The sequence below is a fragment of the Myxine glutinosa genome, chromosome 6 (assembly GCF_964187855.1).
Source record: "Myxine glutinosa chromosome 6, kmMyxGlut1.1, whole genome shotgun sequence".
NCBI lineage: Eukaryota > Metazoa > Chordata > Myxini > Myxiniformes > Myxinidae > Myxine > Myxine glutinosa.
The window spans coordinates 35127025-35140551 of NC_136266.1; the positions used below are offsets into that span (position 1 = coordinate 35127025).

At 32.0% G+C, this 13527-nt stretch overlaps 1 long non-coding RNA gene across 2 annotated transcripts; it reads right to left on the reverse strand.

Moving 5' to 3' along the window:
* Positions 1-11239: 11239 nt before the first annotated feature.
* LOC144892575 (uncharacterized) lies at positions 11240-13262 on the reverse strand. Of its 2 annotated transcripts, XR_013623777.1 has the most exons (4): positions 12371-13262; positions 12128-12280; positions 11677-11806; positions 11240-11456 (listed from the first exon to the last, which is right to left on the reverse strand). It is a non-coding gene; the product is annotated as an uncharacterized LOC144892575 (long non-coding RNA). The 2 variants fall into 2 exon arrangements; XR_013623776.1 differs by having other exon boundaries at positions 12128-12494.
* Between the last annotated feature and the right edge of the window lie 265 nt (positions 13263-13527).

Here is a 13527-nt window from a genome sequence, read left to right on the forward strand (position 1 = left end):
GTTGATAATTAATATTACAACTTTGATGAGCCGGACCTCTATATTTACCAGTGAGATGACAATGGTCTCTAACCTTTAGACCTTTACCAATTTTCTCCTCACAAATATGACAGACATTGTTTTTTATAAATTCCCTTTTTTCTTTACTTGTTAAGGACATTGGTTTATTGGTTTCTCTCATTATCTTGGTTAATCGAACACAGTCTTTTTCTAGTCGTTTCACAAACTCCTCTGGGGTATTTGAGCCTCTATACATCTCTAACTTGTTATATTTATCACCAACGGATGATTTGATATAATAACAAAAACCACAAGGAGTATGTTTTTGATATTTATTTGTGTATGATTCTTTTGGATCTTGAGAAGCAGTATCAATTTTTTCTAAAATACTTTCAAAATCAGCATATATAACAAATGGATGTTTGATCTTTTTATTTTCATCTTTGAATGTGATCTTTGAGCCTTCTTTAGGCATATTGATTACCGTTGATTTATGTTCGCCACAATAATTTGAATGTTTATCTAATCTTTCTTGTGAATTGAAGAAGTTAAGACAACGCAAACAAATATATATTTTATTTGTTCTCTTACAGACTTGTGGTTTTATTAATTTAGCAATATCTTTGATGTATGTATAATGTGAATTTTCGTCTGAATTAAAATATAGAAGATTAATATGAGTTTGTTTACAATTGTCAGAAAGCTTTAAAACCTGAATGTTGTTTGTTTCTGTTAGACCATAAACATTAACTGATAAATTATTCATCTTTTCAAATTTAGGAATATCATTTAAAGTCATCGGAAACTTTAGATCTTTCGTATTTAATGTATTCTCATATTTTTTATAATGAGATACTCTTTCATCATGAAAATGTGGAGGATGTAAGTGTGCTAAAATAGACCAGAGAAAACATTTATTGTCTTTATTTTTGATATTGATAACTGCTTTTCTATTTTTGATAACACTGGGTAAATCAATGTAAGAAGAAGCTTTTAGAGGATCTGATTTAAGAATATGAATGTCTATGTAAATAATTTTTCCTATATTGAATCCACTTCCTACGATTGAATTATCCACATCTTGCTCTTGTTTAATAAGTTCATCATAGACTCCTGATGTTTTAAAATCTTGATATGAAGATATAAAGTGTGGCTCAGTTCTCATGTATGGTGCATCTATAACTCCTTCATCCTTTGTCATTTCTAATTTTACTCCCATATAAAATTTAAGTGGTTTCATTTCCTTTAGTGTTTTTTCAATCAACGTTTGAACAGCAGGTTTAACTATTTCTACAGCATCAACTATAGACTCTGGTTCAGGAGGTTTGAAGTTAAAGACTCTTATTTTAATATGTCCTTTGAATGCTCCATCAGAGTTTTTAGTTGTGATAAAATTTGATAAATGTAGATTTGTTTTAAGATGTATTTTGAAGCCTTTCTTGAGGATATTTTTATTACATGTAGAACAGTGTTTTGTTTCAGGTGGAAGAGGGGAAAGTTTGTTTAAAATGTTGTATGTATGTTTTGCGGTGAGAATATGTTGTTTATAATATTTTACTTCCTTCTCGCAAGTATCACAATAAACCATATTTATAGCGTGAGAAAACGTGGTGTTTTATATATATCACTGTGCTTAAAATAAAACACTTTTGAGCTTTACAGCTCCGTTTTATATATATCACTGTGCTTAAACTAAAACACTTTTTCACTCAGAATCATCTAAGTCATAACTATCACATGAATACTCAGAATCATACTCAGAGTCATCAATAAAGCTACTCTCATAACTATCATTTGAGCACAAACTATTAGTATCATAACTATCATCTGTGTTCAATGAAATACTATCATCACCATCATCCAAGTTCAATGAAATACTATCATCACTATCGTCCGAGTTCAATGAAATAGTAAGATCTTCACTGCTGTATTGACTCATATTTAATTAGCAAGAAAAATATTCCCATCAATATCTATATACTTTCTTTCATTAACAGATTCAATCTCTACAATTTTTATATCAAAAGTTATCTTTAAATAATCTCTAACTATCATAGAACGAAATGACATTTCACCAGAAATATTAACATCATTCATTTTACTTAGATCTACACCCTTTGGATTATTAAAGAAAATACAAATGTCTCCTCTAGAATTATTAATGGTCTTATCATTCTTTTTCAAAGTATCGTGGTCAATCACTTTTTCAAGCTTTGAATAAATTGCCAGGAGTAGAGGAGAAACTTTTGTTAGATTTACTTTAATGGATGTCTTTCCAGGTATAGTTAGAGCTCTTCCTTTAAATGAAATAGAGGGGCTCATGTTATTTTCCATAACTGGTTTTACCCAAAAATTTCCATATTTATCTTTGTTCAATTTAACATCTTTGACATATTTTTCTATATCTTCCACCGAAGTAGAGATTGATTGAAATTTGTCTTTTGTGCTTTGAAAGATTGTATTTATTAATGAATAAACTTGCGTTTAGTTTAAGTAAAAATTTACCACATAAATATGATAAGTTCTGAAGGATATTTAGAATTTCCAGACTCTCCATATGATAAATTAGAGAATTGTCCGGCTTGTGATAGAGTGGGGCTTAATGATGAGGATTCATATAAACAATGTTTATTCTGTGATTATATTCTAATTAATGATAATAAGAAATATAAAAAAACATATAACTCTTTTAAATTAGAACCAAAAATGAATTACTTTACAAGATTAATAAGAGAGATGAATGTTAAGCATTATGGTGATAATACACCATTTCTTACAAGGAAAGAGACTCTTTGTATTGAGGAAATGTATAAGGGTTTAATGATATTTATTATTCAAAATAATTTTAATGGAAATGTTAATACAAGATACTACATAAATAAAATAATGAATTATTTTGAAATTAAACCAGAACTCAGGATAAAATATAGAGTTTCTAAAATAGCTCAAAAAAAGTTGGATGACTTGTTTTCCAAATATATAAATGAATGATTTTTTACCCGTTTGGGAAAATAAGATAAAATTTAATAACCATAAAAACATTCCAAATTCATTGAGATGTCTAATAGTTGGTTCAAGCGGATGTGGGAAAACCTGTTTACTTTTAAAGATGCTCCTTGGTCCTAATTTTTTAGATTATGATAATTTAATAATTTTTACAAAGTCAAGTTTTCAACCCGAGTATCAACTACTCTCACAGGGTTTTAATGCAGGTCTTAAAAAGGAAGACATTATCGGTTTATTTAAACTTCAAAACAAACTGAATGATTATAATATTGAAGATATAATACAATTATTTTGTGATACACAGAAATCAAAATCGAAACCCATAACTTGTATTCTCAGTGATAATACGGATGATATACCTTCACCTCAAGATTTAGATAAATCAAAAAAGAACCTCGTCATCTTTGATGATTGTGTTAATGAGAGAAACCAAACAGTAATGGATAGCTACTATACAAGAGGGAGACATTCTTCTTGTAATTGTATATATCTTAGTCAATCATATTTTCAACTCCCTCGACGCTCAATAAGAAACAATGCCAATACTTTTATTTTATTTAAGTTAAATTCAATAGATGTAAATAATTTTTGGAGAGATAATTGCTCTACGTTATGTAGTAAAAAAGAATTTGAAAATTATATGAAACACACGATTGGAAAATATAAATATATTGTTGTGAAACAAGATGAGATACTAAATGATATTTTTCAATAAATAAATACAGAAAATGAATACTGAAGAAAGAGAAAGAAAGTTTAAGGAACATCAACAATTAGTTTCAAAAGTTGTTAAACAACAGGAAGAGATAAAGAAGAAACGGAGACAGAAACTAACTGGTGAAGAAGCCTTTGAAAGAAAACAAGAGAAATTCTTTAAACCACTTTTGAAAACTCAACACTCACCTACAGTTCCCACGGTAGAATTTACTCCGAAAAAACTTCAAATGCTCAAAGATTTTAGTCAGATAACAAAACAAGAACTTGGTGAATTAGAATATGATGACGAGGGATTATTTCGGAAACTTGAGGAGGTAAATCAACCCCCTAATTATGTTGTGGAAGCTCTTCAAAACAATGAATATTCGGCGGGTTCAAAAACCAGAGCAGGTCTCATTCCAACAGAAGAACCAGCAGTGTTTCATCTTGTGGAAGAAAAGGTATTGATATTTAATGATGAATTGATGTTCTTGAGTTCTACTCAACCAAATGTTAAATTAACTCCAAGATTAATGTTTCTTCTAACAAACCCCGGATTCAGCGGTTCAAAATATTTTGAGGAACCACTTGATATGGAAAGAGAGGAAGATAGGGTATATATTGAGTTGCTAAATGCACTTGATTATGGAGTTTCTGTTGCTGGTAAAAGTAAGAAGAATGAGAAGGAGAAACATATTATTGATGCTTTAAGTAAGCTTGGTTCGGGTGTTAGTTTTCTTCCAAATGACCCATCACAATTAGTTAATAGGCTATTATTGTTGTTAGGTAGTAAGAAGGCTGGAAACAACAATTGTTTTAATGAATCCTCAGCCATTTTAGATCAGTTGATGAACATGAAAATAATTAATAAATGTCAATACAAAGATATTTTATTAGATATTAAATAAGATGAGAAGCACAATTCTTAGTTTTAATTTCACAACGAGCGATTACACAGCTTCATTCCCTTACCCACTACAACTTGACCCCCTTACCTCATATGAGGCATCTTTGTTGTCAATGGAAACTTACAATACCCTTTTTAATATCACAGAGAAAAACAACAAGTTTAGTTATAATCCAGGAAGTGGATATAAAACTATAACCGTTTCACCTGGAGCTTACGAGATTTCTCAAATATCTTCAGAAGTCTCTCGCCTTATGAAAGAAAAAGGTGATGAACCAAAAAATATTGTAATAGATATTCAAAAACACACTTCAAAATCAACTATTAAACTTAAAAATAATTATAAAGTTGATTTCACGATTGAAAATTCGTTTAGAGAGCTATTGGGTTTCTCTTCAAAAAAGATTGAAAATAACGGGACGTTTTACAGTGATAATGTTATCCAAATATCCTCCGGTATAAATTCAGTATTAATTCATTGTGATTTGATTGATGGTGCTTATAACGATGGAATAAGAACAAATACAATATTTTCATTCAGTGCATACTCAACCCCGATTGGTTATAAATTTAATATGGAACCAAAAAATCTTGTCTATTTACCTGTGTCAGGAAAAACCATATACAGAGTAAATTTTAGGATAACCGACCAAGATAATCGTATGATATCCTTTAATGATGAAATTATATCCATCAGAATTCACCTACGTGAAGTTTTTCAATAAATAAATAATGGTTATTGTGAGAAAACACGAGTTGGGAAAATATAAAATAATTACAGGGGAGGGCATGTTCCTTTCACCAGACTATACAAGGTATGTGGGTAGAGGATACTATAAACCTAAGAGACAACGAGGTGTAGGTCATCAATTTCGAAATAAAGGAGATGGGATAATTGATACTCTAATGGGTATTGGTTCAACCATCCTTAAACATAAAGACCTAATTGGTTCAACTGCTTCTGCCGTGGGCTCCGTTGCGGGTGCTATAAAGAGTATAAAAGATGCTCAAAAGGAGTCTCATAAATTACAAGCAATCAAAGAAATAAAAAAAGGTAAAACTCAACTATCTTCACAAGAACGACAAAAAATCATTAAAATACTTGGGTCAGGGTTTCAACAATTTTAATGCTATATAAATACAAGTATGGAAGCGATTGATAGTATCTATGATTTGGATGATACGATTATCATTTCAAACTCCACTATAAAGGAAGACTATTTTAAGGTAAATGCTATAACAGGAACAGACTGGAATTCAAACGGAACAAAAAGTTTTGAAATAAATAATCAACAAACTTACTTGAATATAGCTGATAGTTTCTTGCTGTGTAAATTTAAATTCACTAAGGCTGCGAATAATACTAATGCTACACTCGTAAATGATTTCTTCTGGAAAATGTTTGACAGTGTCCGCCTGTATATTGGAACACAAGAGGTTGAAGCGGTTGATTATGTCTCTGCTACATCTGAAATGATGAAATTTACACTATATTCGTTTAGTGATAGAATGGGTAAGGGAGCTGTTGAGGGTTTTATTCCTGATATGTCAACGGGTACAAACGCAGACCCTGGTTATAGTCAAAGGAAGTCAATGTATAATGATGACGCAAAAGCTGAGAATAGTTTTACCGTAGCAGTACCTCTGAAAGGTATATTTGGATTTTGTGATTATGATAAAGTTTTGTATGGGCTTAAAATTAGATTTCAACTACAAAGGAATGATAATGTAAATAGATTGCTTTTTGGGGATGAAAATGCTTTTGGAGAAAATAATAAATTTGTTATTAATGATTTGTGTTGGTATATCAGTGAATATACTCCTAATCTTAAAACGGAAGAGATGTTAAATAGAAGACTTAACTCAAAGAAACCGCTAAATGTATCATACCTTAAAAGAAGATGTCAACACGTTAAACTGGAACACACTACCTACACTTGGAATTTAGGTGTTCTTCAAGGAAAGCCACGATACCTCTGGCTCATTTTTAAAAAACCAGATGGAGAGGACGGTACTAATAAGAATAATGCCCTGAGTGATAATGCAAAGGTGAAACAACTTCGGGTTTCTCTTGATGGCACATTTTATCCGCGAGATAGATTGGAAATTGATTGGGAAAAAAATGATTATGCGGAAGCCTACAAGTCCTACCAAAAGGTGTGTGAAAGTAATGGTAATAATGATCCTATTTTGGATATGGTTGCGTTTCAAAAACTTTATACAATCTACGCAATTGACCTGAGTTCTCAAAAGGAAACTATAAAGTCTAATCGAGTGGATACTTCTCTATACATTGAAAGAGGGGAGAGTGAAGAGGTTAATGCATATTGTTTGCTTTTGGAGGAAACAGAATTACAGATTAATACAGATAATGGTGTTATGATTAATATCACATAGGTTTTTTCTCATAAATAAATGGTTGGGGTATATGTTAATCAAATCAATCTTAATAAATTAACATCTTGTATTCAAAATCAAAAGCCTTGTATTATTAATGTTAATACAATTCAAAGAAAAGGAGCTGTAAGAATTGATGTTTTACTCACACACACACACAAGTAAAAACACTAAATGATGTTGGATCACTTAAAATTAAAATGACGAAACCTATGTTAAAGAAATATTCAATAGACGAGTCAAGAGGAGGATTTCTCCCATTTCTAATTCCTTTATTTGCTGGTTTAAGTGCGGCGGGAGCATTGACTGGTGGTATTTCAGCAGCGGTAAAAACTGCTAACGAAAGGAAGGCACAACTAAAAGCTCAAAAAGAATTGGAAAGACATAACAAGGAGTTGGAGAAACAAATTAGTGGAAGTGGTGTAATTGTAGATTTTGCTCAAAAACTTGAAAGTCTACCTGATAAAGCTAGATTGTTGGTTGGAGATATGCTTTCCTCTATCGCTCAAGCGGGTGTTAAACTAACTAAACGGGGTAATGGATTGTATCTTTCTCATAAATAAATGGATAAATGGTTTAAACAATTTGGAAAGAATACAACGTCAAATATAGAACTAGCTAAGTATTGTAAAACACTAAAAATTGATAATGTGGTTATTTGTATGAGAGATGAATTAACACATATAAATAAGAATACAAAGAATATTATTATGAATTTAGACACACAGAATGGTTCTCATTGGGTTTGTATTCATAATAGTCAGGATAAATATTATTTTGATAGTTATGGTATGCCACCACCTGTTGAAGTAATACAATTCTTACAGAATGGTGTTTATCAAACATTCCAAGTTCAAGAAATTAATTCTAAATGTTGTGGCCAATTATGTTTATATGTATTATTTCAACTCAACAATAATGAAAATTTTTATGATATCATTTTTTATCTAATATAAATGACCTATGTTGGAAAAGATGGTTCTATCTTTGGAAAATCCTCTCAGGATATTGATTTATCAAATTATTATACAAAGGCACAGGCTGAACGACAAAAATATAGTGTAAGTAAAAATATTAATATGAAGAATACTTATAAATTAATCAATTATCCAAACCCTACAGATGCGAATGACTTGATTAGATTCAGTGATTTATCACAATATATATCTTTAAAGAAAACAGCACGTTTTGTGAAACAAGTAAAATTTACAACCACAACACCTGGTTATACTGACCATACACCTTTCCTCATTGAATTTAACTACCTGCTTACAATTAAATTTTATAAAGAAGGACATTTAGTTAATATGCGAATTAATAAATGGGGGTATGATATGCCTGATTTAGGGTATAATTGGTCTTTTTCAATAAACATAGAAGACCTACATGATTTAAATCAGTCTCGTAAAGAAGAATATTATCCACTTGGTGAAGATAAGGATTTATGTGGAAGTACAATTAGTAAACAACAAATACGTGATTTTAAGAAAATAAAAATATATGATAGTATAGCGATGGTTCGCATGACAAAGAAGGAAGGTAATGAGATAAGGATAGAAAGCCGAGGAATACAAACCGATTTGGTAGTGGGAAGATGGGGTGGTATTACCTGTCATAATATTAATCTCACATATATTTCTGATACATAAATGGCAGGAAGAAGACTACAAGAGAATTATAATTTTTGTATTCAAGGATACCTACAAGAAAAGGGTGCTCGGTATTACATACCTTATGATTTGGAGCATATACATGGGAATTTTGTCATAAAAAACTGGCCTTATACTGATATTGTTAAACCCACAAATAGAGACTTGTTTAAAATATTAAATAAAAATGAACTTCTCAAAGTTATGAAATATAAAACTCTTTTAGAAATCGTCAACAAATCTTATTGGTATCCTATTATGAGAAAAATAATTATAGATACAAGAATATCTCAAAATCCAGATGAGTATATGTATAATATTCTTTGGGGTTCAAACTCAAGGGTAGCAAGGGATGAGGAAGGAGTTGAAGAAGAGAAGGAGGAAAGAGAGAAAAAGGAGAAGGAGGAAAGGGAGAGGGAGGAGAAGGAGGAGAGGGAGAAAAAGGAGGAGAAGGAGGAGAGGGAGAAAAAGGAGAAGGAGGAAAGGGAGAAAAGGGAGAAGGAGGAAAGGGAGAAAAGGGAGAAAAGGGAGAAGGAGGAGAGGGAGAAAATGGAGGAGGAGGAGAGGGAGCAAAGAGAGAGGGAGGAAAAATATAAAAAGATGGAAATCACTGAGATTCATAAAAGATTGAGTGTATTAAAGCAAATAAATCAATCTCAACGCACCGAAGAGGAAATTAAAGAATTAACAACTCTTATGAAGATAATGGTTTCAAAAATAAGAACGTCAATGTCTTCAATTTCAGGGAGGAGATTTAAACGAGAAAGTGGTGAAGAAGAAGAAGAAGAAGAAGGAAAAGATTATGTGATTGATGATGTTGGTGTCATTGACTTTAGTTAGTTTTTATTTGTAAATAAATGGAGGAGAGAGTGAAGGCATTCCTTAGGATTCTTTATGTTTTAAAAATAAAGATTGAAATGTATATGTTGAAAACCAAAAAGGTTTTGATACTCTGTCGGAATTTTTCTGATAAATAAATATGAGTTATTGTCTCAAATGTAAAAAGAAAACTAAATCTAAAAATATCTCTTATGTTAAAGCTAAAAATAATAGAGTTTATCAAAAAGGAATATGTCAAGTATGTGGCTCTAAAAAGTGCCAATTCATCTCTCCTAAAAGAGGAGGAGACATACAAAAGTTTCTGTCAGGAAGTAAATTTACAACAACTGGAATTCCAGGGGAATTACACCTTCCAGGGTATTCTTTCTGTGGTCCAGGAACAAACTTGGATAAAAGATTAGATGAGGCTGACAATCCTAAACCTTGGTCTAAACCTACAAATAGGGTTGACGAAGTGTGTATGAAGCATGATATTGCTTATGGGAAAACCACTACGTTGACTGAAAAACATAAAGCCGACAGCGAAATGTTGTATAATTTGTCTTTGATACAAAATCCAACGTTGAGAGAGAAAGTTGATAGGTTTATTGTGAGAAATTTGATAAATGCTAAATTGAAACTTGGTCTTGGTTATTCCTCAAAAAACTATTAGGCTCTAATGATGTCATCAAGACTGAGGAGCTTTTGGCTGAAGAATTACACAAACCTATAATCACAAAGTTTAAAAGAAGGAAGGTTTATTCTAAATACACCGACCACATATGGTCCGCTGATTTAATTGAATTGAATAATGACAGGGGATACAGGTATGCTTTAACCGTTATTGATTTGAGGAGTAGATTTGCCTGGGTTGTCCCTTTAAAAAAAAAAAGGGGTGATACTTTAATGTTAGCCTTTAAGCTAATATTTGATCGGGATAAAAGGAAACCAAAGAAGTTATGGACTGATGAGGGAACAGAGTTCTATAACAAAATATTCATGAAATTTCTTAAGGGGAAGGGTATTAAATTATACAGCACCTTTAATGAAGGAAAGGCAGTTGTTATTGAGCGTTTTAATCGTACTTTGAAAGAGAAATTATATAAAAAATTCACACAACTCGGTTCTCAAAAATGGGTGTATTTAATTCAGGATATTGTAGATAATTACAATAATACAGTTCATTCATCAACAAAATCAAAACCATCAGAAACATTTACAAAATTAGAATATGAAAAGGAGATTAATTTGAGAAAGCCCAAGTTCAAAGTTGGTGATATGGTAAGGATATACAAATGGAAAAGCCATTTTGAGAAAGGTTATACACAAAAATGGACTCGTGAATTATTTAAAATCATTGATGTAATGGATACAGTCCCTTGGACTTACAAATTAAATGATTTAAATGGAGAAGAAATCTTGGGTTCATTTTACTCGCAAGAATTACAAAAAACAAAGCTAATAATTCATTAAACAACATTTCTATTCACCCCACCCAGATTAGCTAATTTAATTAGTGGTAATAAAAAAAATATTAAATAAACAAAAATCATAAGCCACACCCACACAGACCACGCCCACACAGACCCCACCCACACAGACCCCGCCCACACAGACCCCGCCCACACAGACCACACCCATCATCCCCCACCCCCAGTGCGTCCCCCACCCTTGATCCCCCCTCATCCCACCCCCACCTTCCCCACACACACAAGGGGAGGGGAGGGGTGGGATGAGGGGGGGCCAAGGGAGGGGGGCGCACCTTCCTGTCCCTTTTCCTTTATTCTCTTTTTGTAATTAAGAATTAAATAATTGTAAACAAAACAAATATATATAAATATTGAAAACATTAAAATCTTTATATTATTAAAACATTTTTCTTGAGGTATACATTCAACTTCTCCCCAGCATAAGTCATCAATTTCTTCCCAGCACAAGTCAAAGGTTGGTTCAGCAGATGTCTTCAGGTTTTGAATCTCTTTCTATTAAAGACAAGAGGGGAGAGATATTTATTTCATATTTATGTTCCATGTCAAAGCGTCTTGAAAAGCGCTATACAAAATAAATGTATTATTATTATTATTATTAATATAGGGTCGGATGCCCTTCCTGACACCAACCCTGAATCACCTCTTACGATGCGCAGGGATATGGTGTACCTATTATAAACGGTGAACCACACACACGTACACACATGCTTACCTCGAAAAAATCCAGCTTAGCGTCAAGATCGTTGAGTTGAAAATGTAGAGGTTCACAGGTTGGTAGGAAATAACCACTCCTTGGGGGATCAAAATCATCCCACTCAAAATTTTGGTCTTCGAGGTTAATACTGCAAACAAAATAAGGAGAAATTACTATTATATGCTGAAGTAAGCCTGACAAAACATCACACACACGCACACACACACACACACACACACATTCACAGATACATACACACACACACACACACACACATACACACACACATACACACACACACACATACACACACACACACACACACACACAATCTCATTTTTTCATTTCTGTTCCTCACAATTCGATCTCTCTATTTTAATCACAGACACACATGCACACACATACACATACACACACACACATGCACACACACATGCACACACCTCTCGTTTTTTATTTTCTATCATACCTTTCACGTGAATTTTCTAAGAACGGTGAAACATTGAATTCATTCTGAGCCCACCATCTCGGAGGTAGGTTATTCAAACCCGTATTCAGTTCGTTGTGGAACTCTTGAGAAACAACTTGAAATTCTGCCAGGATATTTACAATATTTGAATTGCTGCAATGAATAGGAAAAATAAATTATTAGTTGTATAATTAATCACATACAAAGCTCTCATTAACAGTGTTTAATACCAAATGAACTTACCAATGTCCTGGCGAGTATTCTTCATCAGAGGAAAGACTGGAATAAGACAAGCTCATCTTCGTTCACAATGTTTAAATGTCCCATTCGGAGACCTCTCTTTTTATAATGAACAAAATGTATTTCGGGGAACTGAAGTGCTTGTCAGCTTTTGGAAACTGAGGGCGTGTGTTTGTGAAAAACAGGAAACAAGACAAAGAGAATTCCTTGGAAGTTATCCAAGTGAAACAACGTCATTTCTCAACAGTGAGCTATTAATTAGAAAAGGTTCGAGTGGTATATAAATGGAAAACAAAATGAATGTAAAAAATATCAAATAAGTATAATTGAAAAGGCAACTGGTAAAAAAGTTCACAAAACAAATAAGAGAATTAATTTAAATACCGGTGAGTTGGATGAGACGGTGAGGAGAGTTGTAGGAGAATTAAATTATTTCCCACACATAAACAAATATTTGTAGGGTCGTTGTTTGAGTGGGTTATATTCACCAGATGATATTAAGAGTAAAAGGTTAAAAGGTTCATAAGGTCAGAAGGATCACAGGTGTTTAAGTGGTCTAATGAATAAGGATAGCATGTCAAAAGGTTAGAAGGTTCGTAAAGAAAAGGGTGAGAGAAATAGAGGTGTTTAGGGGCAATGAGGGAGGGGAAAAATTAATATGGAAGTGAATGGGTCAATGTTTGAGTGGGTCAAAGATTAATCTGCCAGATGATATGTAGAAGAAGGATGATAGGTCTATAAGAGAAAACAAATATTTGTAGTGTTTGAGTGGTCTAATGAACAACATTAAGGATAGGTACTACAGACAAAAGGTTCATAAAGATGAGGGTGGGAGAAATAGAGGTGTTTATGATTTTTGAAAAAGACAAGGGGGTAAATGACATTAGATAGGGATTTCCCATGTTAAACGGAGGTGTCCCAGAAGCAACATTATTACACTACTTACATACATACATACATACATACATATATATATATATATATATATATATATATATATATATATATATATATATATATATATATATATATATATATATATATATATATACACATACATATATATATATATATATATATATACATATATATATATATATATACATATATATATATATAAATATGTATATGTATATATATACAGTATATATATATATATA